Source organism: Tenrec ecaudatus, chromosome 13 (assembly GCF_050624435.1).
Source record: "Tenrec ecaudatus isolate mTenEca1 chromosome 13, mTenEca1.hap1, whole genome shotgun sequence".
Classification (NCBI taxonomy): domain Eukaryota; kingdom Metazoa; phylum Chordata; class Mammalia; order Afrosoricida; family Tenrecidae; genus Tenrec; species Tenrec ecaudatus.
The window spans coordinates 77,373,381-77,380,800 of NC_134542.1; the positions used below are offsets into that span (position 1 = coordinate 77,373,381).

General features: G+C 46.9%; 1 pseudogene; it reads left to right on the top strand.

The window, feature by feature from the left end:
* The first annotated feature begins 429 nt into the window (after positions 1 to 429).
* Positions 430 to 4,066, top strand: LOC142424010 (adenosylhomocysteinase pseudogene; annotated as a pseudogene).
* The last annotated feature ends 3,354 nt before the right edge of the window (positions 4,067 to 7,420 follow it).

Consider the following 7,420-nt stretch of genomic DNA (forward strand, 5'->3'; position numbering starts at 1 on the left):
GGTGGGTCCCTTTTGATTTTAGAAGCAAGATATTCCTCATTTGAGTATGCTACTCCGGCCTATCTATTAAGTGACTCAAACAATGACAATTTTGAGTGGGGCCCAGAATAAGAGAAAGCTCTGAAACAGGTTCAGACTGCCATGCATGCCACTCTGCCACTTGAAGCTTATGAGCCAGCTAATCCAATGGCACTTGAGGTGTCAGCGGTAACTAGAAACGTGGTCAGGAGTCTTTGGCAGGCCCCTATTGGTGAATAATAGTACAGAGCCTTAGTATTTTGGAGCAAAGCTATGCCATCCTTTGGCCAACAATTACGCCCCTTTGGAAAAACAGCTTTTGGGGCCTTAGTGGAAACTGAACAGCTCATCATGGGTCACCATGTAGCCTGAACTGCCAGTCATGGATTGGATGTTGTCTGACCAATAGTCATGAAGGTGGATGTGCACAGCAGTACTCCATCAATAAATGGAAGTGGTATGTATAGGACTGGGCCTGAAGGTGCAAGCAACTCTACCTCCATATTTAAAGCCAACAACATAATATCTTCAAATAAATATCTTTCCCTTTTTCCTCTGGTTTCATTATGATATTATCTTACACTCTTGCTCTCACTTTTACTTCTAAGGATCATAATGATTATGCAGGGTCTATCCTGATCCCGAGGAGGACTTGAAGCACTTGCTAATAAAGATCAAGAACTGCAATCTTCAATACATATTATAACTCAATGTAAAGAGAGCCAAAATTCTCACAACAGGACCAGTAGGTAACATCATGATAAACAAAGAAAAGTTTGAGGTTGTAGTTACATACTCTATTGTCACTTTGGAGGATTCATATGCATGTGGAAGTTGGACATTGGAAAAGGGGACCAGTACAGTATAGCACAGATGAAACATACAACTTTCCTCTAGTTCTTTAATGCTTCCTCTCCCCACCATCACCCCCACTATCATGATCCCAATTTTACCTTATAAATCTGACTTGACCAGAGGATGTACACTGGTACAGATAAACCCCTCAGGATCAAGAATGAGAATAGCGATACCAGGAGGGGAAGGGGAAGATAGGGGAGAAAGAGGGAACCAATCACAATGATCTACATATAACCACCTCCCTGGGGGATGGACAACAGAAAAGTGGGTCAAGGGAGACAGTGTAAGACATGGAAAAATAATAATAATCTATAAATTATAAAGGATTCGTGAGGGACAGAGGGGGGAGAGAGGGGAAAAATGAGGAGCTGATACCAAGGGCTCAAGTAGAAGGAAAATGTTTTGAGAATGATGATCGCAATAAATGTATAAATGTGCTAGTGATAAGAGTTGTATGAGGTCCCAATAAAATGATGTTTAAAAAGAAAGAAAAAGGAGGACCAAAGAAGAATTGAAGAATTTGAATTCTGGTGCTGGTAAAGAATATTGAAAATACCATGCACTTCCAAAAGAACCAACAAAGCTGTCTTGGAAAAAGTACAGCCAGAATGCTCCTTAAAAGCAAGAATTGGGCGACTCTGTCTCATATACTTTGGGCACACATTTCAGGAGAGATCAGTTGATGGAAAAGGACAGCATGCTTGATAAAGTAGCAGAGCATCTACAAAGAGGAAGACTTTGACAAGATGGATTGGCACCATGGCCCAATCCATGGACTCAAACAGAAGGGCAATTGTAAGGACGGCACAGGACCAGTTCTGTGGTACACGGGGTCACTGTGAGTTAGAACCGGCATGAGGGCAACTCGCAAGAACATCCTGACAATTCAGGTTCATCTCCCCATCTCAAAATTCTTACTTTAATCACAACTACGAAGTCCCTTTTTGCTAGACTGGGTTCTTGAGAGAAGCTAAACTGGTGACATATATATTGCTGCTGCGGTTGGGTGTCATTGACTTGGTTCCAACTCACAGCTACCCTGTGTGCAGCAGAATGAAGCACTGCCCCATCCTGCTCCACCCTCACAGTTGCTATGTTTCAGCCCGCCGGTGCAGCCATTGTGTGGATCCATTTAATTGAGGGTCTTCCCCTGCTTGTCTGCCCATCTGCTTTAGACACACACTTTATATATGTACACGTTTGAGCCCACTCATAGTCACTGTGTCAATCCATCTTGTTAAAAGTCTTCCTCTTTTTGTTCCCCTGATACTTTATCAAATATGATGTCTTTCTCCAGGGACTGATCTCCTGATGGTATGTCCAAAGCACATGAGACCGAGTCTCCCAAAGTATACACACACACACACACATTCATACACACACATACATATAATCATATAAAGAGAGTGGCTCACACAACTGTAGAAGCAGTTAAGTCTAGTCTGGTTCAAGACAGTGTTAAGTTGGAGGTTTTTTCTGACTTGAATAGCTACATGAATCAGTGAACCAGGAAGAGAAACCAGGAAGCAAGACCATAGGCTGGTGGAGACAGAGATAGAGAGTTCATGGTCAGCAGACAGTATGATATGCTGCTGATAGCTCCCAAGGGTGTAGGATCCATGGGCCAGATTTGAGATCTGGCCCAACAAGAAGTAACCTAGCTTCCCCACAGTGCTAACTTATAGTAAGAGTAGGCTAAATCCCCAATGAAGCTTCCTTTCAACTGCTTGGCTGCTTTCAGAAGATCCCATCATGGGATTGATTACAGTAGAGAACACATAGTGAAACAATTCTGACAGGAGTTATGATCAACGTGTAAACCCTGTACTTCAAGGGTGAGTCATTCAGGATGATTCTGGAAGATGACAGTGACCTCACCAGCCTCCTTCACACCAAGTACCCACAGCTCCAGTTGAGCATTTTGGTATCGCTGAGAAGACCACAACTGCGGGAAACAACCAGGAAGAGAGTGTACAAGGACAAACTCTCAGGGTATATACATTAAGGAGGCTGGGGGGCTTCCATGGGGAGAGACCTTCATATTCGTGGGTTGGAGATGTGTTCCAGTCACATCCTCCCAAATAAAAGTTATTTCAATCAATGTCTCCCCATAATAATGCCATTTTTTAGTGCTGTTTGCAAGCACAAGGTCGCTTACTATACTCTTGAAGATTAGTTGCTGGAAGGCTACTTGCCTGAAGGCTGTCTGCCATCAAAAGCAATCAGACCCTATTCTCCATCTAAGTAGGGCCCATTCCCTTATGATAAGGATCATAGATTATTCCCCTGTAAAAGAGTTCAAGAACACCTAAGGTCAAGCCAGCTCAGAGACAACTAAGGTTAGGCTGCCATCTTGATTCTAAAACCCACCCATCTTGTTGTGTATGTACCTTCCTGTCACATGTATGCCTCTAGTGCCTCCCCTTCCTATTGCATGTTTACCCTTAGCTCATCCCTCTCATGTTATATGTATCTTTCTAATATAACCCCTTCCTGTTACCTATGTGCTTACCCTGGCTTGCATGTCTGAGATTTTATAAGCTCTTGTGAGAATCCATTACGACCTCATTCTGGTTCCGGTCTACATCAGAAGAGGTGAGCCCTTGCATGCCTTGTCTCATGTCTCTTTAATGTACTCCTCAATTACACAACAACCCCCTTAGGACCCATCTGGATATGGGGCTGGCCCTCAAACACAACCAGAATCCACAACCTATACAAGATGAAGTTCAATTGTGTCCTCCAGGTGCCTGCCATCAACATCAATGACCATCACCAAGTGCAAGTTTCACAGCCTCTCTGGCTGCTGGGAATCCCTCATTGATGGCATCGAGTAGGCTACAGACATGACAATTGTAGACAAAGCAGCAGTGGTAGCAGACTATGGTAGCAGGCCCTGGGTGATTTCAGGGCCCATAATGTCATCAATGAGATTGACCCCATCAATGCACTGTAGGCCACCATGGAGGCCTATGAGGTCACCACCATAGATGGGGCTTGTCAGGAGGGCAGCATCTTTGTTACCACCACGGGCTGTGTGGATATCACCCTTGGCTGGCGCATTGAGCACGTGAAGGATGGCGCCACTGTGCGCAACACGGGGCACTTGGATGTGGAGATTGATGTCGAGTGGCTTAATGAGAACTCTGTGGAGAAGGTAAACATAAAACTGTTAGGCAGCTTAGCCTAGGGAATTGGGAAGTCCATTGACGCATGCCCAGGAGAGCCAGCATAGGACAAAGCTGGATCTTCCCGCCGGTGGGAGCGGATGGGCGTTTCACCTGGAGCAGCCCACCTGGGCCAGGTGACTGCAATTCAGCCAATGGGATCAACCTGGGGTCGTTTACCACGCCTCCCCCAGAACCCTTGAAAAGGCAGGGACCTGAAGGGAGAGGGCTGGTCTGGTCATCTTCTTGGGAGGAGGGAGATCTTTGTGTGACCCTGAGCAGTCTCTGGCAGGCCGCATGGTCAAAGGAATCCTATGGGTGCCGCGTAAAACCTGAAGCTTCTTTTAACTCTCATTAAATTCACTTGGATCACGAGCCCAGCTTTGGCGTGCAATCTTTCTTGCGCTGAGCCAAGGACCGAGGCTGAAATCTAGCCCGGAGAGAGAGACCTTACATAACCTCAGGTGGACCACTCCCAGCTGAAGAATAGGTCCTGCGTCATTCTCCTGACTGAGAGCCTGCTGGTCAATCTGGGCTTTGCCACGTGCCACCCCCAGCTTCCTGATAAGCTGCTCCTTCAGGTGCTGGTGCCGATAAAATTGTGGACCCACCTGGACAAGTACCCTGTTGGAGTGCACGTGTTGTCCAAGAAGCTGGATGAGGCAGTGACTGAAGCCCACCAAGGCAAGCTAAATGTGAAGTTGTCCAAGCTGACTAGGAAGCAGGCCCAGTAGCTGGGCATGCCGGGTGATGGCCCCTTCAAACTTGATCAGTACTGTTACTGAAAGCCCAGTCTGCCCCTCACCCTCCAACTGATTCCAACTCTCCCCAAGAACACGTGGCACTAATTTGAGATTGGTTTGTCATTGGCCCCAGCTTTGTCCCCTCACACTGTTCCCAGCGTGGCAAGGGGCATGGAGAAACCCCTCCCAAGTCACTGATCATGATGGAGTTGTGAGGGAGACACCCCCAGGGAACCATGAGCACCAGGGTCACATAGTCTTTAGGCTGGACTGGGCAACAGGGGTCAAGCCCATGCATGTTACATCTAGTCCTCACCTGGCCTTCGGGGCCCATGTCACATGCGTGGTTGGCAGACTTATTGTTCCTTGGCCTGTGACAGGTGACAGGTGACAGGGAGCACTCAAAGGGCAGGGTGGAGCTGTGAGAGTTGGAATGTGCCTAAGACCCTGGCTTAGTGCCGGGCATTCTCGTAAACCTCAGAGCAGTGAGGTAGGTACTCCTTGTTCTTGTTTCACAGGGGTTAAAATAGATTTGTTAAGGGACAGCCAAGAGAGAAAAAGAAGCAACATCTAGAGCAGTGGTTCTCAACCTTCCTCATGCTGCGACCCTTTAATACAGTTCCTCGTGTGGTGGTGACCCCCACCATAGAATTATTTTCATTGCTACTTCATCACTGTCATTTTGCTACTGTGATGAATCGGGTGACCCCTGTGAAAGGGTCGTTGGACCCCCCCAAAGGGGTCATGACCCACGGTTGAGAACTGCTCCTCTAGAGGTTAAGAGAGGGCAGAAAAACATGGAAACAGAGGTAGGCATGCCCCTACTTTGTAACATGCTGGTTCCTGTCACAACTCTGGGTCAGAAAAAAGATTAATTTAGTCTACAATGTGTTAAAAGAGAGCAGGAAGGTTGGCTACTAATAAGAAAGTCGGTGCTTCAAAGGAAACAAAGCAATGAAAGGCAGGCGAGCAGGGCAATTGGGTTCTATGAAGTCTTCTCCACTGCGTTCCAGTTTCTCCTTCAACATACACGTAAGAGTTGGTGAAGAGATTCTTACACTCCAGTGACTTTATTGTGGTTCTACTTATAAATGGGTGGTTGCTCCGTCTGAAGTCCTTTCCAGTGATGTCCTGAAGTAGAGCTGTGATCACGTGACATTGCTTAATATGACTCTCCCATGGCAACTGGTTTGCTTGGCTTCCCCATCGTCTTTAACTCACCCCCAGTAAATGGGCGGGAGCAGGTATGTCAAGTATAGAAGACTAACTTTGGGACTGGACAGTTTTGTCACTCTGTTGCATATTAAAGTATGCCATCCACCTCAGAAACAGGATGAGGAGCCCTGGGACCATTAAGAAACACAGCCACCAGGGCAGTGCAGGGGAGATGCTAGCGAATGTGTCAGACGCAGCAGAGGTACCAGAAGCCGTAGCACAGACACAGTGAAGCAGATAACCAAGTGAACTTGTTGGCCCACAGAATGGGGCAGAAGAGACCATGTGGCTGAGATGCTGAGTATCGGAGAGAGAGAGATGCTTGCCACCATAGCTAAGCAGAGGCACTTCAGACAAAGGACCTGCAGCTTTAACATTTTGTAACCTGTTAGCTCTCCTGATAATGCCCATAAAATGAATCTTGTCTGTGAGTTCAGTGTGGCCATTGCAATCAACCCCAGCAGAGAAGTAGAGTGTCTTGGGAGGGATGGTTGGTGTCAGAACAAGATACAGAAGGATTGTGGGTAGAGACATGCCTAATTTTTGATTCATAGGAATCGTTCTTGAGCAGTTGGATTTGTTAGGCAGCTTACCCTAGGGAATTGGGAAGTCCATTTACGCATGCCTAGGAGAGCCAGCATCCATTTACGCATGCCTAGGAGAGCCAGCATCGGACAAAGCTGGATCTTCCCGCCGGTGGGAGTGGATGGGCGTTACACCTGGAGCAGCCCACCTGGGCCAGGTGACTGCAATTCAGCCAATGGGATCAACCTGGGGTCGTTCACCACGCCTCCCCCGGGAACCCTTGAAAAGGCAGGGACCTGAAGGGAGAGGGCTGGTCTGGTCATCTTCTTGGGAGGAGAGAGATCCTTGGGTGACCCAGAGCAGTCTCTGGCAGGTCGCATGGTCAAAGGAATCCTATGGGTGCCGCATAAAACCTGAAGCTTATTTTAACTCTCATTAAATTCACTTGGATCACGAACCCGGCTTCGGTGTGAAATCTTTCTTGCGCGGAGCCAAGGACTGAGGTTGGAATCTAGCCCGGAGAGAGAGACCTTACAGATTCTCCTTCCCACTAGTGAAGCTGAAGGCCATCATTTCCTTAGGAAATCTTTCTAATGGACAGAATGTTTAGCCGGATGTTTGCTTTTCCCTTTTCCACAGAAAGAGAGATGACCTAATATAAAATCCATACTGACTCATAGGCTGCGGCTAATGGGTTAGCCAGCTCATCAAAAACTTTGGAAAAAACAAGATTAAAAGACTGGGAACAAAGAAGTCAAAGAAGGGGACTGTATATAAAAGAGCTTCTTGGCATGGGCACAGAGTGAGAAAATATGTGTCTCGTATAACCCCCGCCAAATAACAAGTTGATCTATCTTGTGGATGTCGACCAACCTCTGTCCAACCAAAATGGTA